Genomic DNA, 26,589 nt, shown 5'->3' with positions numbered 1-26,589 from the left:
TTGTATTCCCAGTCAGAGAACTAGAACTGACCTTGGACAATACAGAGTCCAATTCTTCCTTTGGAGAGATAACAACATTGAGAATCAGAAAAATATAAGTGACTTGTCCAACATTGCACATCGAATTAGAGGCAGAGGAGGTAGGTATAAAACCCACATCTTTTCATTCTCAATACAGGGCACATTGCACCATCGAATTCTACCTCACCCTTCCAGTTTGCCTTATCTGCCTTATCCTCCAAAGAGATTCCAGCTGTTCGATCTCCCAACACCAGCTACATTGCTCTGCCTATTCTTTCCATACTAGGCAAAAACGGAAAGCAAAAACAACCTGTCAGATATTTAATCTAGTTTCTTTTCCATTTTAGGTCTCTTTTATATGAATTTGAGAGAATTTATGAATTGTGTCAGTCAATTTCACAGTTAAATACCATTTTGAAAACCTAGGCAGGTACAAACCAAAGAAGCAAATGGAAAAATCAAACCAATAGCTTCACAATGTGAAACAAGAAAGGAAAAATTTATTTACAGCTTTGCCTATAAGAACACTGCAGGAAACTAAATGCCTATGGGACGTAGAAAGAAACTGCTAACACAAAAATGAGTGACAGTGGAAAAGGCCCAATTCTCTTTGTTCAGAGACAGATTGTGGCACAGTTTTAATTGGTGCTATATATCAAAGCACAGGAGTGAAAGCATGCAAAAGGTACCACAGATGTTCATGGAGAATAAAAGCAAGGAGCAGTGTTCTTCCGTGTAGGTATAACTATCACCTGGAGCAAAAGTGTGCCAATGGAGAATATTTAGAAAAAGTCTAGAAAGTGTATTTTTTTATCTTAAATGGTATCAAAAAATCATAAAATATTAGAGTTGAAAAAGACCCTAGAGATCAACCCCCTCAGTTTAAAAATGGGAGCACTAAGACCCAGGAACCACAAGAGATTTATCCAGTGTCACATAACTAGTAAACGGCAGATCCAGCATTCGAATCCCAATCTCCCTAACTTCCAAATTTAGGGGGCTTTCTCCACTATAACCCATAGCTACTGTCATCCTGGGACTAGATTAAAAGTGGTCTAACACCCTAAATTTGGGGCTCAGTTAGGACTGAGTTTAATCTTGGAGGTTTCTCATGAAGAACTCTTTGGTCATGCCCCTCTCTAGGATTTTCCCAGGGAGATTCAGAATAACAAGCTCATGTCTAAATCTCTGTATATGTGGGTAAAAAGTAAGCATTTACACTAATATTCTGGATACAGTACAGCCTTTATTTCATCACAAAGACAATGAAAAATATACAGGATTCCCAGAAGACGATAAACTTAGCAAAACAAATTTTCTTTCCATCCAATAAAAACCACCTTGACCTTCAGTATATAATTCTTCAGGGCCATAGCATATTCTGTAGTTCAAATTCCTATAGGTAAAAAGACTTTTAGAAGGTCTTCCTTTTCCTTACCTTCTCCTGAGGTCTGGACTTGTAGGGACTTACATAGTCATAAAATTTGAAAACACTGCTTTAAGGATTTGAGATTCCTTTCCCCAAAAGGGAATCTTGAATTTGGGATTGCTACAGAGCCAAGCTCCTTCCAATCAGACCAACACATCCTAAATAACTTAGAATTGCAGAGAAAAAGTCCATATTTACTTCCCTAAATTGTGCTTTTTCATTTGTTTTCTCTCCCTTCTCCTCTATGGCTCTCTTCTTTCCAAGAGGCTATATCCAGTATCTCTCAGCACTCTCTCAGGACATGCCTTAGCTGTCCCTTTTCACTATTGCCAAGCGTTTCCCTCCTCTCTTGAAGCCAGGTGGTTCTTCCTCTTGAGAAGTTCTGTCACTGCCTCTTCTTCAGGACTGCCAACTTACAAACTAGAAGAAGGGAATTCCTTGGGAAACTATGCACATGCTAGTCAACCAATAAGCATTTATTAAATGTCTACTCTGTGCCAGGAACTAAGTGCTGAGGATACTGAAAGAAATAGTCCCTAATCCCAAGGAACTCACATTCTAATGGGGGAGAAAGGAGGCAAATAAATATATACAAGCAAGCTATATATGGGGAGCCAGGGAGAGTAAAAAACTAACAGGAGAAAGGTACTAGAATTAAGAGGGACATCCTGAATTAAGAGAAAGAAAAGCTTCCTGTAGAATATAAGATTTTAGATGAGAATTGAAGGAAACCAATAGACTGTGATGAAGGGAGAGATCATTTCAGGCACAGGGGACACCCAGTGAAAATACCTAGAACTAAAAGATGAAATGTCTTATTAATCAAAGAGCAAGGAGGTCAGTTACGGTGGACTATAGAATAGGTGACATGAAACTTGTCCACTCCCTTTTATAGGTCCGAGTCCCAAAATGTGGCTTAGATCAATAACACATTGGCCAATCAAATCATTCCTTGAATTCTAGGACTCAAGCAGCCATAACCAATGAGGTGATAAGGGGTCAACCAGTACATAGAAGGTATTTCAACCCCCATCAGGGTTGTTCATATCTATTAAGGAAATGTCATCAAAATCTCAACAACGGCTTCACCCTTGTTCTCAGTAAGCAGATCAGTTTCTCTTACTCACACTCTACACCAGCAAATAAGACAACCAAGCAGCATTTCAAAATTAAAATGTCTAAAACCAATTTTACTGTCTTTCCCTTAAAACCTACCCTTACCTATCATTATTAATGGCACAACTATCCTCCCAGTCACCCAGGCTTACAACCTCAAAGCTTGCTTTGATTCCTCCCTTTCACTTCCTACCACACTCAATCACATGCAGTTCTGTTTGTTTGGCCTCTGCAATAACCTTTAGATCCTCAAATCTTTTTTCTCTTCCTACTGATTCCCTCCTAGTCCAGACCAGCAAACACTGAAAAGAGAGCAGAAGAGGGCTGAGCTGCAGACGACTCAGTGGCTTATTATGCTGTGGGAGAATATAAATACTTTCTCTTAGTGCTGATCTTTGGTGGAAGAGCCAGAATTTGAAGCCAGATTCCAGGGCTATCAGTGTGTGTGTGTGTGTGTGTGTGTGTGTGTGTGTGTATGTGTGTGTGTGTGTGTGCGTCACACACACACACATACATACATACATACATACATACATACATATATATATATATATATATATATATATATATATATATATAATCAGTGAAATCACAAATCCAAAGGGGAAAAATGCAAAATAGTTTAAAGATACAGAAGAAAACAACTCAAATTTGGGTACCTGAGGAAAAGACTCATTGATAAAATGGGTTTTGAATTGTTTGTTTACTTTTTGATGAATTGTGTTTTGAAATAAGTTAAGATTTCATTATTTGGCAGTGAGGAAGAAGTAAATTCCACACACAGGATATCCCTTGTGTGGAAGTTGGAAATGAATTGTCATTTTTTGAGGAACAGTTAGTGTTACATGGGTAAAGTACCCAGTAAACTATCAAATACTACAGAAGTGTCTCCTGACTATTATTTTTATCCTAGGTAGTCAGACTAGCATATCAGCATGAGGTAATATTAGTGTTAGCAGCTATTAAATAGCTTTTATCTTCTAGGTGCTTGGGTACCTTAGTGGTTCTCTGATGTTCTTTTTCTTTAATCTGGAAAAAAAAAGTATCTGAAAAACAAAATTTCCATTTGTCTGGGCTAGGGAGGATATAAGATAGCTCTATTAGGAAACTGTCTTTTAGAACTCTTGGAAATGAACCCTAGTTCAAGGTTCATCATTCCCAGTTGTAGAAAAGATGTTAATGGCAAAATGGAGGGAAAATTATTACTCTAAATTAGAGTTCAAATTCTTAACTGCTGGACATCCCACTGCAGAGGATAATTATAGCCTTACTTTTGAGTCAGGGGTTGTCCATGGAATTATAGGACACAGGATGCTAAAAAATCCTTTCAGATCATCTAACCCCACATTTTACAGATAAGGCAACTGAGGATCAGATAAGTTTGTAATTTGACAAAAGTCAAAACTCAAGTCTCTTAGTCCTCCTCCCCCATCTCATAACCCCACTCTAAATATTATTTCACTGACTCCTATGACTCATCATGGCATGCAAGTGACCCTGGGTTCTCAAAGGAAGTAGCAGCATAATGAAATCAGGTCCTACAAAACTGGAAATTCATCAAACCATAAACAGACTGTATTATTTATTGTATGAGAATAAGTTGGGAAAGTTTGGTCATAGGGTAATGATGGTATTTGTTCATTCAATGAAAACCATGTTCTAAGGCACAGTTCTTAATCAGTGATTCATTAACTTTTACTTAATATTTTATAACTTTTATTATCATTGGTTTCTTTTATAATCCTATATATTTTATTTTGTGTACTTGCAAATGTTTTTTTTCTGAGAAAAGATTGATAGTCTTAACCAGCCTGCCAAAAGTGTCCATGACACAAAAAGGTTAAGAACCTTTTATTGAGATTCTTAAAAACAGTTTTAAGGTTTGGAGTGCTGGCGAACTGGTTTGTAGATGTAGCACATCAATGAAATAAGGATAATTATAAGAAAAGAAGTATAACATACTGTGTTACTATATAACTGAGATGTTAGACCCTTCTAAAATGTGCCCACTTTCTAGGAAATTCCAATTTGGTATAGTATACTTTGTACTAAAATCTTCCAGAAGAGAAATTTCTGTCACCATCTACTCCCTTCTTTTTCCACCTCTTACTATAATTTAAGAGGGCCATGGAGCATGTACTAAGCATCTTGTAAATGTACTAATGTAAACAGTTCTCTTAAAGATCCACTGAGGACAAAGTCAAAAGGAATTACTCAAGGAAGCTCAGCTCAGTTTTCTTGGTTCTTGCTGAAGAAGGAGAAGAAGAAGAAGAAGGAGAAGAAGAAGAAGAAGGAGAAGAAGAAGGAGAAGGAGAAGAAGAAGAAGAAGAAGAAGAAGAAGAAGAAGAAGAAGAAGAAGAAGAAGAAGAAGAAGGAGAAGGAGAAGGAGAAGGAGAAGGAGAAGAAGGAGAAGAAAAAGAAGAAATAGTGAAATGACTGTTGTTTAACCCCTGGATCTTCCAGATGAGGGCATTTTCTCAGGATTGAATAGAGTTCAGGACTAACTCAACTAATCCACTTTAAATACATAGCTAGCTAGATTTTCATTCAGTGTTTTTTAACAAGATTCAGAGCTGCCTACTAAATCATCAATTAACATGTTCTACGACAAATAGAAACATTTAAAGGATGTATATTAAGTCACTTCTTCCTGCATGTTAGTTTTTTTTTTAATTTTTAAATGAGTGGTTAAACAAATTTAACAAGCTAATTTTTTTATGTGAGCCAGAGAACTTGGCAGCCAGCATGTGTATACATTCACAACTACCTAGAAGTAAAACACACCTTTCCATGATTTGTTCAAATTCCTGCTATCTTTCAGTTTCTTTTGTCTGTGTCAGGAAAAGAAAGAGCATTTTTTCTAAAAATCTTTCATCTGGTTCAACTTGGATAGTGCACTGGACTTGGAATCAGGAAGACCTGAATTCAAATTTGGCCTCACACACTAGCTTCATGACCCTGGACAAATCACTTAATACTATTTTCTTGCCTCATTTTCCTCAACTGTAAAGTGGGAATAGTAATAACAGCACTCCCCTTAACAATGTTGTTGTGAGGATAAAATGATATAATATTTGTAAAAAGTGTTTAGCACAGTGCCTGGCATGTAGCAGACCCTGTATAAATGTTTATTCTCTCCCTCCCTTCTCTTGTGCTCTGCATGTGTTTCCTCAGAAGATAAAATTGTTTTGTGGATGGAACAATAAATCCCACCATGAATATATATATAAAAACATATGTACATTATTTCTACCATGAATATATGTATAGAAACATATACTTATACCTAAAGATATATATACATGTCTATATACATATATTCTCACCATTAATACATATGCATATGTGTGTACATATGCACACATGCATGTGTGTTTGTATATGTGTATATACATATGTATGTGTTTATATGTGTGTATATATGGAGGCAGTGAGGTAGCACAGTGAATAGAGTGCTAGAAATCAGGTAGATTATCCTTCCTGAGTTCAAATCTTCCTGAGACACTTACTAGCTGTGTGACTCTCAGCAAGTCACTTAACCCTGTTTGCCCCAGTTTCATCTATAAAGTGAACTAGAGAAGAAAATGGTGAACCACTCTAGCATCTTTGCCAAGAAAACTCTCAATAAGTTTACAAAGAGTCAAATATGACTCTATATGTGTGTGTAGATACATACACATATATCCACCCATACATATATTCATCCATTCATCCACTGATCTCTTAAACTGAAAAACTTCTACTACTCATATTCTCTAGACACTCTACATCAACAAATAGATCTTGAATTCCAACAGAATTTCAAACTCAAAATATCTAAAAGTAAACTCATCACTTGTCCACTAAAACCTACACTTCCCCTCAACATACCTATCATCATTAATGGTGCCACTGACCTCCCAGTCACCAATGTCTTGAAACTTCAAACCCCACATTAAATAGTATTTTTACAAGGACTTGTATATAATATATAAATATATATTAATTATAAGATATAAAATTTACAAGTAGTAAGTTCCTCCTTTCCCACCTGCCATTTAGTTACCAACCACTATTGTACTACCTCTATATCTTTCAAATCTGTTCCTTCTTTCTGTTCCTACTGATTGATACTTAAGAGGGAAAAACTGCCTGCCTGACTTGCAGAAAACTTAGTTGTTGCTCTATAAAAGATCACAAGTACTTTCTCCTGTTGCTCATATTTGATGGAACACCTAGAATTGGAAGCCAACTATAGGAGTTTCTGATAGAGTATAGTATGAGTAATAAGTATGAGTAATGAGCTAGTAAGTCTATGCAAGTAGAACTGTGAAACAGTGTGTGTGTGTGTGTGTGTGTGTGTGTGTGTGTGTGTGTATCTCCATGGAGAGAATGACTGATTCATTCACAAAATATTTGTTTATTTGGAGGAATACACATATGTAACCCAAGCAGATCAAAGACAGGAAGGAACTACACATGCAAAATTATGTGTAACAACTTCTTGTTGTAGAGAAGAACTAGAAATAAAGTGTATGCTTACTGACTGAAGAATGAGTGAAGAAATCATGGTATATGTTTGGTGGGGAATTTCATTGCACCATTCCATAGATTCAGAGAAATATTGAGATAGACTCATGTGAACTGATGCAGAGTGAAATGAGCAGAAGCAAGAGAACAGCTGCACTGCTAACCAAGATAACTATGTGAAGGAAAACAACACTGAAAGAGCCCAGAATTCTGAGCAGAAACCAATAACTTGATGAAATATACTGATGATATATGATGTTATAAATTCACTTTCACTCAGGCCAATCTGATGATTCAGGTTGAGGATTAGAATAAAATGAAATACATGTAAACCATCTACTATCCAACAAAATATACTTGAAAATAGAAAGGAAAGGATAATCGGCAAGGATATTGCATTGTTTCAGTTGAACGCACCTGCCTGGCCTCCTTGAGAGGCATAATGGCATTTGTCAGAAGAATGTCATACACCTGAGGAGCCAGAGACTGCTCCTGTGCTGGGGTTTTGTAACCGGCTTGAAGTGTGAGACCTTGGACCAATCATGTCTGAAGGATGGCGTCATTACTTTGTAGTGACCAGAACTGTAGTAAATGTGGCTTCTCCTCCTATCAGCTAAAAGGCCAGTCTAGAGGTACAAAATTAGCCATGTCTTCTGCATCTCAGACATAGCTAATGTGCTTATTTATTTCACTGGATTATACGTGTTTGTTATAAAGGAAGTCTTTTCCTTGGGCAGGTAGGATGGGTGGGTATGAAAAATGAATTTCAACAAAGTATTTTGAAATATAAAAAAAGGCAAAGGGACAGTCCACAGAGCAATTCATTGCTACCTATTACAGCACTTAGCAAACCTCAAGATGTAATATGAATGGTATCTATCATATGGTCAATATATATACATATATATATAACACTAATTGAGGTAACAACTAATTATTTTCATAGGTTTTCATAAGTATTTACATAAGCATGTACATATACACATATACCCATCACATACATTTACATATATTTCATATACACATAATACATATGTGTGTATAAGCACTCTATATGGCAGTGAACAATTCCTTGTTCAATCCTTTTCATGTTTTCAAATGTTTGTGGTTGTTGATGATTTTTGAATTTATAATTTAAAAAAGAAATTTACATTTTTAAAAAGCTCTCCAGGAAGATATGATCTTTCAAAGATACTGACTGCTTCCTCTTTCTCCTGCCGTTCACTTCTTACTCGTAGGTTATTTTTCTGATGTCCAGAGTTGTTCAATGGCCTCTCCCACTTTAAATTATTTTGTATGCTATCCTTTGTGTCCAGAACTACCATGAAAACATAAAACATAATTACACACACATGTGCACACACATACATACACACCTACCCTGTAGTTAGCGAGAGCAGAGGCCACTCTAAGTATAAACAGAACAGCAAAATTTAGGAGAGTTGGACAAGGACATTTCACATTGTCACGGATTTTCCAAGAAAATTCTTTGAAAACTAAGGTTCATTAATAGTTTTGCCCTGATGTATGGAAAATTAGAGGTCTTTGACAGTAATTAAAGTTTTTCAGAAGGTAGGGGGAAAAACTGAGCTTAGTACCTAGTTAGCAAGAATAATTAGTTAAAATAAGGACGTACCAGATGGTCCACTTTCTCCCCCACAGTAGGTCATTTCCAAGTAGGCTATTCCCTGACCTAGTCATAATCTTGCTCCTTCAAATAGTGGTGGCCTCCCCAGCAATGCCCTAATGGCATTCCAGAGTCTCCATTTTCTAGATCTTTTCCTATATACATATATACACACAAACAGGGTGTCTAATCTGATGTGTCTGTTTTTCTCCCTATCCTGCTTAGCTGGATTTTCTAAAAAGGTAGTTTTAGAGTTCCCTTCATGCTCCTTTCTCCAGAACTTATATTGCGGTCCTTTCCCTAAGTTCCAAAAATATTAGTTATGGTTCCATTAAAAACTAAAACTATTGACTATTTCTGCTGTAAATTAATTTTTCAAAAAACTACTTTGAAATCTTTCATTCCATCTATACTTTAATCTTTCTTTAATACTCCCTTATATTCCTTCCAATCATTCTTTCATTTCTTCCTTTTTTCTCCCTTCCTTCCTAGCCTCCTTTCTTCTATCTTTCTCTTTCTTCCTGCTTTCTTTCCTTCTCCTTCTCTATGAGCATAAGTGACTTGCCCAGAATCATTCAAGCAGTATGTATCAAGGCTGACTTGGAGGCCATCTCCCTTCCTACTATGCCACACTGCCTCTCTATCATTTTAGCTATAGGGGATAGATCCAGGGCCTGTGCTGTCATTGGGATAGGCAACTCCAAACATGGAAACTTGCTCTACCAATGCAGGTTGTTACCTTTTCTGCAACTTTTGAAGAGTTTGCCTGAGATTAAGTGGTTTGACCAGGGTCCTACAGGCAGAAATGTTAGGAATTATACTTGAACTTATGACTCTCTAGCTCCCAAGATAGTTTTCTATCCACTATGCAACACTGCCTCTAATAATTAGAATTGTATTAAATCAAAAATAAAAATGCTTGAGAAAACTTTTATATTCCATATATGATAAATTTTCAATGAGAAACTCTGAAAGTCTTTTGAGTTTACATAAAATCATTTCTTTCAGAATCCAATTTAACATTATTTCCTATTACTTATTACAGTTAAAATCCTAGGCAATCTTCTCTATTGGTTAAAACATATCTCCCAATTAAAATTAAATCATCATTCTAACTTATTAAGACGTACCCAAATTACGTGGACAGATTGTCCTCAAATTTCTTTATTTAGGTACATCTTTATTTATAATATTTCAAAAGGGTTTAACTATGGAAAATGAACCTATTCATCACACTTTGCATTTTTCTTTCCTCTTCTTCATCAGACAAAAACCATTTATTATTGGTATGCCAATTTGAAGATTTATTGAAGAGTGAAGTAGTAAAAAGTATGTTTCCCAACTAAGCTAAATATTTAGCTACTAATTAAGAAACCAAGTCTTAAAAAGACAGTCAACAAGCATTTATTAAATATTTGCTACTTCTAGGCCCTGTGTTAAGCACTGCAGAAAGTAAGGTAGTTCTGAAATATCCAGAAAAGATGTCCTTTGCCCATTTCTGGTGAGAAATGAAGCCAAGAAAACGGTGGAGAAAAAAAAGCCCCAGGCAGCCTCTGTCCTCCATGCCCTGACGTCTCTGTCCCAAGTCACACAATAACATTTTTAGATCTTTCCTGATAGTGAATAATTTGTCCACCACTTGGCAATTCTAAAGAATCTCCTAGATAGTAACTTAATCCAATCCCAAAATTTTAATCAGCACCTACTTGGTGCCAGGCACCATGCTAAGCCTTGAGGATACAAAGACAAAACAAAAAGACAATCCTGCTATCAAGGAGTTCTAAGTTGTCTCAGACAAACTGGGGCCTGGGAAAGACCTTAATGTAAAAAGCCAGGATCATCCATTGCATACTCAGCTATAGCTAGTCATCTGTCTGGCCACTGGATTTCAATGACTCTGGAAGAAAGAATGAGACTGACAACTTTGTGCATCTCTGTCTCACTTAAATCCAATTCACCATCAAGTGATGTCTTTGGTCCTCTTCAAGAGTGAAGGATAAACAGCATTAAGTTGGATGGTTATAGAGTTGATCTGAGGAAGGAGAGATGGGGTATTCTGATATAGCTGAATATTTCGAATTTGCTAGGCAATCATTTTGATCTGAAGTATTTGAGATGCAATGTCTAGTAACAAATTCATTTCTAAAGGATGAACAGGGAAAACCACAACTGTGGTTTTGCAGTCAAATTCACTCTTCAGAAGAATGAGTTAAGATTTTTTTTAGGGAGATCAAATTTTTATCAGTTGTTCCTATTCATAAGAATTTAAATTGCTAGATCATGATGGAGAGACTGTAAATTTTACCACACCACATATATGTATATATATCTGGAAAACCTGGGAGCTTAAATAGAGAGGGATGAGTTGTAAATATTGCATCCCAGCCATCTTGACACACCCTGGACATTAGTCACTGGATCTGTAGCACATTCATTTCAACTGCATGGAGCAATAGAGCTGGGAGTGTTATCCAAGTCAGTAAGGCTATGGGAAAATAATTGCTACCACTCCATCTATCACCACCACCCCATTTCACAGCCTGTTTAACTGCTTTCCAAAGGAGTGATTGTGTAAGGAAAAATATTTCAAGGACTACTTGAACAGGTCCATAGTTTCCCTTAGTTTTATTTGGCATTTGTTGTTTTTTCTTTCTTTCTGGGAATGGGTACAAACTGAGCCTAAGACATGAGTATTTTACTTTAAGGCATTTTTTGGACTACTAAGTGTCTGGACAGAGTTCTCAGAACCCTCTTTTCCCTAACCTCACTCTCTGATACCTCTATCTTCTAAGAAATACTTTTTGTGGGGTTTGGGCTGCTTTGTTTGTTTTCTAACTCAAATTCTGGATGAACTTTTACCATATGAGATCAGTTGTCAGTCCCGGAGCTATGCACAATTAGTAAGGCTCTTGCCTGACAAAGCCACAGCTCACACTTGTGGACATTTGTTTACTTGTGAACCTTTGTTTACTTGTGACACTATCTGAGAGATGATTCAGAGGCAACTTCAGCCTAACCTAGAGAACAATCAGACATCTGTATCTCTCCCTTTTCAAACTTCTCCAGGAGTCAAGTGTCTACAACCCTGAATTCTGAAATTCTTCTCTATTATCATGACCCTTTATCCTTCCATTTCTCCATTTATCTCCTAAAATCTTCTCCTATTAAATCTACTCTTTGTCTTTATCACAACATCTATTCACTCAACTCCCCTACTTTGCTCTCTCAGGCTATTATCCCTATTCTGGATTCATTCTTGTCTCTTCACAGTCTTTATCCTATTAGTAGTCAGTTCAATGAAATATTGTCCTCTACCTTTAAATTTCTTGACACTTTGCCCTATCACATTTATACCATGCCAAACTCCAACCTGGGATCCCTCCCACCATCTTTCTTCTCCCCTTCTGCTCATCCCTTGCTAGATAAAAGTTAAAGAAGCTAGAGAGTTCAAGGAGACCCAGCTTTCAATGGCACTGACAAAAACTTTATTATCTAATCTCAGCTTAGCCCTCATTGCTGTACAATTATTCTTCATTGATTGTCATTCTCATATTCTTTTCAGTGACTCTTCTACATTTTTATCACTCTCCTTTAGTACCATAAACATAGTCCTCACTTCTCAAAAGTATCATGCTTTCTATTTGAGAAAATCTAGGCCACTTCTTACAAAGCCTCCCTCTCCTTAAAAGAACAGACCCTAATCCTTCTCCTTGCTAAGAAAAGCCTTCCTATTTATCCTTTTGAACACATCTCCCCCAGGAGTTTTCTCTTTTAATCATAATCATAATAGCAGGTATTTCTGTAGTACTTCATGGTTTTCAAAGTACTTCACATATTATCTCATTAGATCCTCACAACAACTCATAGGGAGATACTATCATCATCCTTATTTTAGAGGAAAAAAACTGACACTGGTTAAGTGACTTGCCTAGGACGACATAGCTAGTAAGTATCTGAGGCAGAATTTGAATTCATCTTCCTAACCATAAATCTAAGGCTCTATTCACTATCCACCTAGCTTCCTTTTTCTTCTACCTTCAAATTCTGCCTATTCACTGACTCTGTCTCTACATCCTATATATGCATGCTTGGGTCTCCCCCATCCTTAATAATAATAATCACTTGACCCTAACACCTCCTTAAGCCATGACACTACAACTCTTCTCCTTTTCATAGTCAAACTCTTAGAAAAAGTCATCTACACACATTGCCTACATTTCTTTGCATTTCTTTGTTACCCATTCTATTTTCATTCAATCAGATTTCCACCTCTACCATTAGACAGAAATTGCTATCTCCAAGCTTATTAATGTACTTGTATCCACTAAATCCAAATGTATTCTTTTATTCTCTATCCTCCTTGAACTCTGAATAGCTTTTTGAAAATAGTTGGCTCCTTCCTCTTACTAAATACCTCTTCCTTTCTTAACTACTGTGACACTGCTCTCTAGCTGCTCCACTTCTTCTCAGCCTCATTTGGTGGATCAGAATTCATTTATTTTGAGAAAAAGGGAATGTATATACTCTGCCTAACAACCACTGTAGTGAAAGTAGTAGAATCAGGCTGTGTCTACATGGCATTGAAAATAACCTGTCCATTCAGTTAAATGTGAAACCACTATTTAATTTAGTGGATGGTAAAGTCAGTCAAACCTATCTCATTTAACTGACATTTAAATTTGATTGAAATGCTTGGTTGTGTTGCCTACAATTTACATATACTGTCTCACTAGATCTGTTATTTAATTGATTTTGGGAGTATCTGAATGAAAAAACTCCCTCTGTCAATGAAGGTCAGTATCTTTTCTGCAATTTACAGTTTTCAAAAGTTACTCAAGGCACTGAGATGTAAAGTACTCTGGGTCACTCAGTAAGGAAACATCAGTGGTGGGATTTAAGCCACAGTCTTCTGGGATCTAAGACCAGCTTTCTAGACCCTAAACTAAACCGTCCCTTAGCAATTATAACTACATCATTCTGAGCACTGTCAGGCCAGCTTGTTTGATGAGCAAACCTTCAGGTGGCACACCCATTTTGGCCTTTGCTCTTGCCCACTGTACAATCAGAAGCTTTTAAAAACATTTCTACCAAACGATAAATCAACTCACAAAAAAAATAAAAATCCTGATGCCAAAATCCTATACAAGAAAGTTTTGTGCTCATTTCAACTGACTATTGATGGACTGAAGTGACAGACTAAAATGGATAGGAAAATGATAAATAAGAAGTGATGAATGCTTATTTTCAGGGAAATTTTTCCATCTTTTGAGAAAGAGTTTATTCGGCCAATTCTGACATTTCTCAGGAAAGTAGAAGCCAGGGTAAACCAGGAGCCTGCTTTGACACTTCATTCACATGCATCATTGGAAAGGTATGTGCATCTTCTACTGTTCCAGTAATACCAGGCATACTGCGAAAAAGGGTTATGTTAGGACCCTGGGAACAAAGCTTCATCCCCTGAAATATCTCACTGCAAAGGATCACAATACTCAATGACAAGCTCTTACACTTGGTAGAGAGCTTAGAGAGGTTTTATACTTTACCACCACAACAATGATTAAGGATTTAGGGCTCAAATCTTTCATGGGAAAATTATTGGTTCAACAACAATTTATTTAGTGCCTACTGTGTTCAAAGCACTGTGATGCTAGGGAATAAATGAAAATAATGAAGATAAGGGACCTATCCTCATAAGACTTATAATCTAAACCAGGGAATATAACACAAGTCAAATGTAAATACTGTGCAAGAACTACAGCACAAAATAGATCATAATTAGAGAGCCACAAATCTCTGTGAGGAAGAAAAAATCAAGTCCTGCAAAGGAAATAGTGTGGAGATGGTGGAACATTTGAGCTTAGTCTGGGAAGCATGAGTACAATTTCAAAAGACAGGTGGAAGAAGGGTTAGCATTATCATTACATTTGCTAATTGAAAAAAAAAAAAGATTGCTAAGCACCTACTATGTAAACGTCCCACTCTCAAAATGCTCACAGTCTACTGAGTGGAGACAATGTATACAAACATAAGTGAATACAAATTGATTCCAGGAATGAAATCAGGCTTAGAGGAATTTTAATAATTTACTCTGGAGAAAAGACAGGTTAGAGAAAGCTTCAAGTGATCAATCAGGCAGTCAATAAGTATTTGTTGAGCACCTGTTATGTGCTAGACTTTGAGGGCACAAAGACAAAAATGAAATAGCCCCTTTCTTCAAGCACAAACTTGTTGAAGGTAGGGTTTTACTTCTTTTTGTCATTGTATAATTGAAAGGCCATTCTAAAGGTGGAGGCAGAGTGTTTACATAAAAGAATATACAAAATATATAGTGACTCATTGAGCTCCTCCAGAATTGAATGGATCTAAGACAAAGAGGCCCCAGTTGACAGGCATTTTAATAACTTCACAGCCAATTGAAGAGTCTCCTCTTTATCATATCATTAGCTGACCAGAAGCAATATGGCAGAATGTCTCTGCTAGGGGTGGGGAACTTGTAGCCTTGAGATCACATGTGGCCCTTTAGGTCCTCAAGTGCAGCCCTGTGACTGTTCACAGAACAAATCCCCTTAATAAAAGGATTTGTTCTGTAAAACTTGCACTCAGTCAAAAAGCCACACCTGTACTCCAGTGCCTCTAAAGCACAAAAGTACCTTAGATTCTATTGCTAGTCTCCTAGAAGCAGTACCCTAGAATCCTCCATGTGGAGAGAAACACAGAGACTCTGACTATGTGCCAGACTCCCATTACATATAAAAAATAAATAAAAGTTTAATCTAGAGGGAAGAGGCATTATAAGAAAGGAGAATTAGGAAATGCTTCATGTAGAAGGTGAGCTTTGTAAGAAAGTAGGTTTCTAATAAATTGACTTTATGTATTTATAATGCATTTTTTTGTTTTAGTATAATCAAGTACTTCTGATTGAATAAAGTGATTGAAGAAGATCTTCCCTACTTATTAATTGGCCTGGGAAGATTTGTAGGAAGGCCCACACTTTTTGTTAATGAGGTACTAGTTCTCAAAGATTGTGATGCCCTCTGGCTCCAAAAAGTGTATAAAGACTCTGAGGTGAGGTTTTACTTCGAGGCTTACTGACTGGAAGTGTTTGTTTGGCCAAGTGAGACTCTGGGTAGCCGCTAAGGAGCCCTCCAGCTTTGAAAACAGATGTTGGTGCTTCTCTGTCTAGTAACCATGTATGTATGTAATAGTCAGGCAGTTGGATCTGTCTGTTGATCTATGATGTACATATTGCTTATGTCAGACAGTTGGAAGCCATGTCTGTTGATTTTGATTTCTCTGCATTTCCTCTGAAGTTCAGGGTGCTGATTTTTTTCCCTGAACTAAGCGAGTGATGCATGTGCTTGATTAAAGTGCTTGTTGATCCCTTGAAAGTTGCTTTCCTTTTAGAAATGCAGATCTAAGAACCTATGACAGCAGGCCCTCCTCACTTGCTTTTACATCTTAGTATAGAATGTTTTATTTTAGTCATTGGGCACCACTTATGCAAAGTCTTGGAGATGAGAGATAGGAAGTTATATGTGAGGAACAGCCAGAAGGCTAGTTTGTATGAATTACTTAATTAAAAAGCATTTCTTAAGGGCTTATTGTCATTCTGCTCTCCTATGAGTCCATTCTCCAATCCTGTAGCACTCCTAAACCACAGTACCATCCCACCTCACTCCACTAAGTGTTTCCTCTCCTTGTAGGATGTAAGCCCTTAAAGCACAGGGGATACATTTCCTTTGTATTTATTATATTCAGTGCTTAAAATAATGCTTTGAGAAGAATGTACCTCTCCCAGGAAAAATGACATAGTTGATTTGACCCCTCTCAAAGAATTTGTAGGATATTTGAGAGGTATAGCAAAGCTACTGTTGAGGCAGTATGAAGATGGCTATGGAGGGGCTAGACTGACAGATGTGTAAAAGGGAAGCTTATGCTATTAAATAAAAAGTAATAACTCTCTCTCTCTCTCTCTCTTTCTCTTTTTCCAATTAAAGGAAATAAACCTGAAACTAAAGTATAAATGATAATGATTTAGATTTAGATATAAGAATGAAGGGGCAGTTAGGTGGTGAAGTGAATAGAAAGGTAGGCCTGGAGTTAGAAGGACCTGAGTTCAAATCTGACTTCATATTTATTAGCTGTATGACCCTGGACAAGTCACTTAACCCTATTTACCTCAGTTTCTTCATTTATAAAGTGAACTGGAGAAGGAAACAGCAAACCACTCCAATATCTTTGAGAAGAAAATCTTAAATGGAGTCATGAAGAGATGGATAGGACTGAAAGATGACTGAAAATAAGAATAAAGGTATTGCATAACAAAGTCATGCCTAATAATGAAAATGGCAAAACTATGTGAATGGCATACCAAAGGAAAAGATAAATCTCCTTAGGATCTGGAACTGGAAAGAGAGGCCTTCTCACAAGGCCACACTGTATTCTCTGGAAAGACTTTAAAAACAAGATAAATTCTCATTTACCTGAAATAACTTAATCAAGTCCCTTTTGTGGAGGTAAGAACCGGTGAGCATAATAAGTTACGAAGGCATAAAATTAGTCCTTCCAAGAGGATGAGAGACCTAATGAACAATGCTTCATTTCTTGTTACCTAAATCCAGCTCAGTTCTGGCTTACATCCATGGTTCTTTGATTTGTTATTATCACATTCTTAAGTCAGATATGAATGACTTAATTAATAATAATACCAACCAGAAAATATCAATCATTAAACTTTGAAAATGATACTATTTAGAGTATTGGGTATTTTTTGCTCTTTTCAAATATATTACCTTCCAAAATATCCTGGGAAATACCTAACATGGAAAATATTATACCAATTTGACAGACCAATGAATGAATGAATGACTAGGATTATGAATTAAGAAGGGAGACAGTTCCTTCCTTCAAGAAGCTTACATTCTACTGCTAGGGAGACAAAACTTACAGAGGAGTGGTTGCCACAGAAAGATATTTTGTTCCAGAAAAGTAGAGCCATAGAAAAATCACACATTTTCCTAAAACAATGGCAATATTTGTTCCCAGAACAATAGATGGAAAGAGGTGTGAAAGTAGACTGTTGTTAAGGGAAGGGGTAGATTGGCAGGGTAGATAGCCTGAGTGGGTGGGTGGATAGGATAGCATGATCTGGTTGATGTGAAGCTAAGTAGTGTGGGTTATGAATATGACCCTGCTACCCCACCCCCACCACCAGTTCCTTAGAGTACAGGCCACTGGGAATGTTTATGTGAACCGGAAAAAAGGTGCATATGAAGAAATAGAGGTTACCTGTTCAATGAATGAAGGAATTAAAACTAAGAAAAAAGTAAGTGGTAACACCAAGATTAGAAAGTCTCTTGATTGTTAGCAAAAGTGATTTTTTTAAAGCACTTTACATGTGTTATCTCATTAAAGTAGATGTGATTATTATCTGCATTTTATGTCTAGGGAAACTGCTCAGAGAGGTCAAGTGACTTGTGCAGAGTCAAAAGGCCAGTAAGAATTTGAGGCAAAATATGAAGTCAGATCCTACTAACCCAAAGTCAATGGTTCTTTTCTTGGCACCATTTACGTGCCCCACAGTGTTCTTCTCACTCTAGTCCCTCTTATTCAGCTATCAAATTGATTTTATTGAAGGGCAGATAGGACCATGTCACCTCCCCTATTCAATAAATTCCAAAGACTATCAATGCCAGGGTCAAATATAAAATCCCCTGTTTAGCAAGCAAAGCTCTTCACAACTTGACCCCCTATTTTTCCATTCTTCTTATACCCTATGATTTTCCATGTAGTCTGTGATCCAATGACACTGGCCTCCTAGCTATTCCTTGCACATCATACCCAACACAAGATGATCTCGAGACATCATTAGTCTTCTTGGAGACTGCAGGACAAACAATAACAACCTAACACCCCATCTTCCATCTTTGTGCTTTTTCACTTACTGTCCACAATGACTCCAAGTCTCTTCCTCCTAATCTCCATTTCCTGGCTTTTCTGGCTTCTTTATTCATTCTTAAACCCTGCCTTCTACAAGAAGCCTTTTCCAATCCCCCTGAATGGTAGACCCTTCCCCCTGATGATCATCTCTAATTTATCCGGTCTGTATTTTTTTTGCATGTAGTGGTATGTATGCTGTTTCCTTTGTTAGACTATAAGCTTCTTGAGAGTGGAGACTGTTTTTAGTTCTCCTTTCCCAATATGGACTGCTTTTCCTCTAAAAATCTTTTCTACTCTATCTAGGGATTTTTGGTTCATATGAAATTATTGATCTCTCTCTCTCTCTCTCTCTCTCTCTCTCTCTCTCTCTCTCTCTCTCTCTCTCTCTCTCTCTCTCTCTCTCTCCTTATATAATCTCTCCTATAAACCAACTTCTAACTGGCTAATGAATATTAAGGTTTGTGATTCCCCAAGAGGGGGGTAATCATTGCTCTACTATAACTTTCCCATGCCTCACACTAGAACAAAATTTGTCTTCCACTTGTGCAAACAACCCCATTCATCTCAACCTTCATAAGCACTAGTTATATTAGACAAATAATAAGAATTAATGACAATATTTTCTTTACATAACAAATATAATGCCAGATGTGATGGACTGTACCTTTAATTCCTGCTACCTGGTAGTCTCAAGTTGATACACAGGGGGTTTGTTGGAGTCAGCTCTTGACAGCTAACTTCCAGCAGCAAGGCTGATCAGGTATCTAAATTAAGTCTGGCATCAACATAATGAGCTCCTGGAACAAGGGGCCACTGGATTGTCTAGAGAAGGGCAAACTGGCCCAGGTAGGAAATGAAGCATGTTAAAGCTTCCACAACTGTCAGTACTGGTATTAGTCTAGTGAGTAGCCATTGCACTACTGGCTTGAGGAAGATAAGGAGATTCAATCAAAACTCACACACACACACACACACACACACACACACACACACATACACACACACTTAAAGGGGGGGGGAATAAAATACATAATATTATAAAGAATATTAATTTTATTGAAAGTTACCAAACTACATTTTTAAACAACTATATATTCACATATGTGTAATAATTACAATGGAAATATATGGTAGGGAGAGAAAGAACAGAGAGGGCAAAGGAAGAAAAATGGTCCATAGATACTGTACATAATGGAAAAAAGACATAAAATAGAGTATTAAGTGAAAAGCCATAAAAGCCTTAAACTCTGTGAAAGATGGAAGCCTCCTTGGTGACCTGTCTATAATCATAATTTAGACACTGAGTCATAATTTAAGATACTATGACCTATGAAAGCCAAAACAAGAATTGATACATAAATTTATGTTTAGGGATAATATTGGTTTAACTCCAGAATTCATTACTAAGCAGAACACCAAAAATATCTAGCAATCAGTAGTGATGCATTCTCTAACTGCTCCTGCCTTTGTCTATTTTGTATAATTACCATGAGGATTTCGTAGTTCTTGAGCAGGCATCCACAGAACTGTCTGGCTGCATCGCCACACCAAAGATTGCTTATTTGTACGTATTCATAATGACTGATTAAACTAACCGTAATCAATCAAAAGCTCCAAAGCCTCTTCCTTTGGCATAAAAAGAACGCCTCATCATTATGGGGGAGGTACAGGACTCCCCAGCGTGGAGAATTCTGGACCTTACAGATATACACAGCCTGGGGCATTGCTAACTTAACTGGTTGTTTTAGATTCCTTCTTCATAATACAGGAGTCAGGGAAACTTCTTCCTTCTCTGACTTAGCTATAGGAGAAGGATATTGTGTATTGTCTTCCAGGGGGTACTGAGTCAGCTCACCGATTCTAGCCTTCTCAGTGTATCCATACCTCTTTCCTCCCCACTCTACCCCAACCCCAGCCAATAATAGCATCAAAGGCAATACCTTTCCTAGTACTTGATTCTGGAAAGTCCACATGGTATCAAGATGTGGGACAAGCTCCAACTCTCAGCCCAGATTCTTCCCTTCTGGGATCTTTTCCCCAGAAATACTCACCAAAAAGAGTCTGAGAAGCTGGAGTTTCACAAGTTCAATGACATATGGATTCTTGGAAAGAGTTAATATCTGTTTTCATTTTACTCTATGTGCATTAAAGTTGCCGTGATCGTGCATTTTGTATTTGAATCAAGCAGATAAAAACAAAAAATTATGAGAGCTAGCTATTGAAGTAGATGCCTGAGATCTCCATTAGAAAGCATCATCTAAAATATTAGTATTCCTTCTCTTTAACTAGAGCTTAAAAATAAGGAGTTAAATGACGTTTTGCCAATAAAAAAAAGGCAAAATGGTAGTGGGGGCAAGCTGTTGCTCAGGATTGTTAATACACTGATTTCTTCCCAGTGGCCAATGGTGGTATTACAGCTGACTTACAGATTGCTAACCACAATCAGGTAGTAGAGAGGGAGAAACTACTCAAAAAGACTGCCACCTAGTGGCAAACTCAGATTGCAGCCTGAATTAATCCAAACTCTTCTTTTTTTTTTTAACCCTATGTCAGTGCACACAAAACAGAACAAACTCCCATATCCCAAGTGAATGCCATGCTTTCATTCTAAGATATTCTCATAGAGAAGGTAATGAAGTGTTCATCTCCAAACCATAAGGCTGGTCTTTCCAGAAATTACTCAACTTACCTGTCCATTCAGAAAACAGACAAGGTAGCTCTACTTACAAAGAGAATGCATGCCTCAGATACAAATAATGATCAAAGTCTATTAGGTCTGATTAAGTACCACCTTCTACAAGAAGCTTTTTCTGTTCCCTCCAAATACCTTCCCCTATAAGGTAATTTTGTCTCTATTTTGCAATATATATATACATATATGTATACACACACACATATATATAATATGCACATATGTACACATATGTATACATATATACACATATATATTTTTACATTAGATAATAGACTCAAAGTTTGAAGAGACCTTAGAAGCCATTAAGTTTAAGCTTTTTACTTTATGGTTGTAGAAACTGAGATGTAGAGAGCTTAAATGTCTCCCCTAGGGACATATGCTTTGTAAGTGAGGTAAAGTTAGACCTTAGTTCTTTCTGATTCCATCTCAGGGCCCTCTGTCTACTGTTCTATCTAGTCTTAAACATATTGTCTCCACCTAACCCTTAGAATATAACCTCATGGACAGCTGGGACAGTTTCAGTTTTGACTTTGTACTCCTTGCACTTAGTGCCTGGTACATAGTAGGTGTTTAATATGGGTTTGTTGATTAATCAATCACACACCCAAAATAATTAGAAGAAATCAGGTTTATTTAAGTTTCAGAGGATTATTCTTCCATGTTAGAAGCAAATAAATCACTGGTTTTCTGCTGCTGAATAACCACATTAAAAAAAAAAAAAAAAGCCAAATCCTACTTCTACTTTTTCTTAAAGTCCATACCTTCTGTTACACAGACCTAATGTGATCTCTACACCCAAAACTAGTGGCATTTTAATTTGACTTTTTGTTTGGACATTAAACCAAACACTTTCCAAATGTTGTGGTTCAGAATGAGACATTACGTGTATGATGAAAATGATCTACCTGCTTGCAATAGCTCAGCTGTAATTCCCTTTCTAAAAAAACAGAATCAGGCAACGAATGTTCCATTTATGAGCTTAAATACCATACATGGATTCTGGAAATTTCCAAATCCTGTGTGATTATATAGTTCCTCTCTGTGACCATGCAATCATTACCACTACATAAAAGTCACAGAGTTTTTATATCTCATAATTACTTTCTCTTATAAATTTAAATTATACATAGTGTTAATACTTCCCTTGCTGTATAGCCTAGGGCAAATTAATAAAATGACACCATCTTAAACATATGTATGCTTTAAATTCTCTTAGATTTTGACCCATCTTGTATCCCCCCCTTTTTCTATGTGGTTGTTTTTCTACATAACTTTTTTAAGGTCAGGGACAGCATTGGAAACATGATCTGGTATATACAAGTCACCACCATCTTGAATTCATCAAAATAATGTGAGGAATGGCATTCTTTTAGCTTTGTCACAGACAAAGTAAATCACACAAAATTCTTGCCTCCCTCCCAATGTCTGTCTGCTTGAAATTGTGCTTGACATAAATTTCTGATTTAAAGTGCAAATGATACAGTAGATTTCCTTTTTACATTATAACATTTTGAGGAGACATCATACACACCTACATTATATGTAGATATGATAAGGATTTATAGGTTGTTCAAATACATATCTCTGGTGTGATGGCTTACTGAGCTCTTTTCAGGGCTGCTCATTAATCTTTGGTGTCTCCCTGGTACTCCACTCTCATCTGTGACTCCAAGAAGCTACAATGTGTGCAACGGCCATACCCCATCTTGACAGATGGGCTAAACCAGGTTAAGGGTAATTGATAAAGGTAATTGACAGGCCTCAAATTCATTGATGAATTGGGAGGGGGGAACCGTCTACCCCAAGTATGTAAAAACTTTCCCTAGCATAAAGAGTGAATGAGAACATTGTATTTCTATAGCCATGAAGGCAGCTGATGCCAGGGCTTTGGAGTGTTTAGAGCTTGGTCAGACATTGAAAATTCCAAGGTCATACACTCCATCCTCGGCCATTCCCAGCAGTCTTGACTTTTCTCATACCACTGGACTTCAGTGACTCTGGAAGAAATAGTGAGACTGACAACTTTGTGCAATTCAGCTTCACTTAAATCCAACTCACCCATGAGTAGACATCACCCTGTGATATCACTGGTCCTCTTCCATAACCAAGGACAAAACAACATATGTAGATATGATACATATTGCTTCTGTAAAAGGATCAATGGACTTAGAGAAGATAAATTTCCTCCAGAGAGTTTCCTTCATCATATAAAAAATATCTTGTACATGTGAAATGCTTATACCTAACTCACTCAGTATGAGCGATGAAGATCCCAATGAAAAGGATTTCAGAGATTATTAAGTCCAACTCCCCTCATTTTATAAATGAGAAGACTGAGGACCCAAAACTCAAATGACACACATGTATTAAGAGGTGTTTGACTACTAAACTGAAGGTCTATAGAACTATTGTGCTGACCTCATTGTTGTATGCCTATGGAAATTAGACTGTATACCAGTGACATGCCAGGAAACTGAATCACTGATGTATCTTAGGAAGACTGAATTGTCTTAGGAAGATTCTGAAAATTATCTGACAGAATAAGGAGTCAGACACAGAAGTTCTTTCTGAAACTAAATTGTCAAGCATTCAAACTATACTCCAGAAAGCACAAGTTGGATGGGCTAGTCGTTTTGTTCAAATGCCACACGAACACTTGCCAAAAAGATTATTTTGTGGAAAACTCACACAAGGCAAGCACTTACACAGTGGTCAGAAAAAGTGACACAAAGACACTCTTAAGGTCTCTGAAAAACTTTGGAACTGATTGTGACATGGGAGACACTGGCACAGGACTACTCAGCATGGCATGACCTCAGCAGATAAGGTGCTGTGATCTGTGAGCTAAGCAGAATTGAAGTACCTCAAAAGAGATGCAAGATGTACAAATTTAGAAAATCCACCCCAAATGTTCATTTGAACTACTTGTACCCAACCTGTGGCAGAACATTCTGAATTTATATTGATCTGATTGGCTATAGTTGGATACACTGTAACTTGACTCTAACATAATGATCTCATTTTGGTCCTCTTTGAGAAAAAAGGGCAGCAAACAAGCAATAAGTGACAGAACCAAGCCTTGGATCCAGGTCAAGGATATCCATCTCGAGAGCTCTTTTCTCCTCATTTGCTCATTAAACAAGTATTTATTAAGTATTTTGTATATACCTAGCTCTGGATAACTAGAAATATGAAGGTAAACATGAAATCTTCTCTGCCCAATATGAGTTTACATGATGGGGTGGGAAGGTAGGAGGACAGAACAAGGTAGAGACAACATATACATGGAAATTTTATTTCAAAAGACATACAAAGTAAATTCCAGAAGGAATGCTGTAGCAAGTCTGGAGATCAGGATATGCTTCCAGTTGGAGGTGGAAATTAAACTGCACATTCAAAAGCCTGCTGACTCTGAGGCTCCCTTGAAAGTAGTTAGATGATTATCCCAGAATTTCTTAACTGCACTTTGGTGTGGTGAAAACAAAGGGTCAGAATGTCTAGGTTTGAATCCTACCATTTTTAAGGTGTGAGACCTCAGGCAAGTCACTTGTCCTCAGTTAATGGTAGTTTTCACAATGTTGAAATCTTCAGAGATGCCTGAATATGTAACAGTCCCCAGCAAGGCTTTGAGGAAACACAAAAACCATAGGAGCTACAGTTCTTCCTAGCCTAGGAAGGCAGGAAGTCAATTGAAGATTCCTTCAGGCCTATAGAGGGATCATATACAACAGAAATGTTGAAAGAGAAATAGGAGAGAAGAAGAGAGAGACTGGGGATCTTTGGGGCCAATCAAAGCCTTGACAGAGGGTATTTCAAATGAATTAATGAATGAATAATAAAGCATTTACTATGTATAGAGCAGTTTGCTGTGGAAGAATGCAAAAATAAGATAGCCCTGTTCTCAGGAAGCTCACATTGTGATATGGGAGATAACTTTAGCTGCAAGTTAGGTCAAAAAGACCTATGGCCTTACAAGTACAGCAGCAAAGCAGATCGTCATACATCTTCTTTAATGTTATCTTTAGTGATAAAATCTTAGATGTTTCTGACATTGAACCTTCTAACAGCACCAAGGAATTGGATGGCATGAATTTTCTTTTCATGGGTCTTCAGTAGCTGTGGCAGTCAGGTATCTTAAACTCAAGGCTGCTTCCTAGAGTGTTGGCTCTAGGGAGTTGAGTTGAAAGAAGAGTTGGTGATCTTGTGAGCACTGCTATTCTCAGGAAATCTTGGCCTTACTTGTCCCCGAATGGCAGTTCATTAGCAGGGGGTGCAGTGATGAAGATGGGATACTTCATAGTGACTAGTACCCTCAATGTTAGCTTCGCTAAATGGATGATGGATAGTACATGCCAAATCCACCTCTCAGGGTTTTTAGAAAGAAAAATACTATAAACTTTCAAATACTATAGAAGTATGAATCATTGTTACATAAATTTAGCCAAGTCTAAACAAAATTCTAAAGTTTATCATGATTCCTGAACCACAGAAATGAAAGGGAGAGGGCTAAGAGGTCATAAATGGCAAATAATTTTTGTTGTTGTTGTTCAGTCATGTCTAACTCTTCATGACCCAATGGACCACACTGTCCATATGGTTTTCTTGGGAAAGATACTGGGGTAGTTTGCCATTTCTTTCTACAATGGATTAAGGCAAACATAGGTTAAGTGACTTGCCCCAAGGTCACACAGTTACTCAGTTTCTGAGGCTGAATTTGAATTCAGGTCTTCCTAACTCCAGACTCAGTGTTCTATCCAACTAATGAGTCGTCTAACTTTCCCTTTCAATAATAACAAGAAGAACCATGACATTAACTATCACTTTTAGAGTCTGCAAAACATTTTACAAATATTATCTTACTAGACCCTCACAAAACCTTGAGAGGTAGGTGCTATTATTATCCCCATTTTTCAGATACGGAAATTGAGGTAGACAGTAGTGACATGCTCAGAGTAATACAGCAAGTTAAAGTTAGAACTAGAGTTCAGGATCGTGTGTTGTTTGTAGGTTTTCTGGGTTTTTTTTTTGCTTGTTTTTTTCATTCCTGTATAGCGTATTCATTTCCTTTGCTGCCTTTAGGTGGCATCTGTAGGCCCACTAACTTCAATCCAGAATTCTCAGTAATTTGCCAGGATTCTTTTTTCTTTTTAATCTATGAACACTATGTCAGGAATTCATGAAGGTAGAACCAATACAATTCCCTAACTCCTAGGATCACATAGAATAACAACATTTATAATCTACATAAACCTT

This window comes from Notamacropus eugenii, chromosome 2 (assembly GCF_028372415.1).
Source record: "Notamacropus eugenii isolate mMacEug1 chromosome 2, mMacEug1.pri_v2, whole genome shotgun sequence".
Lineage (NCBI taxonomy): Eukaryota > Metazoa > Chordata > Mammalia > Diprotodontia > Macropodidae > Notamacropus > Notamacropus eugenii.
Note: the sequence above shows the minus strand (reverse complement) of the source record.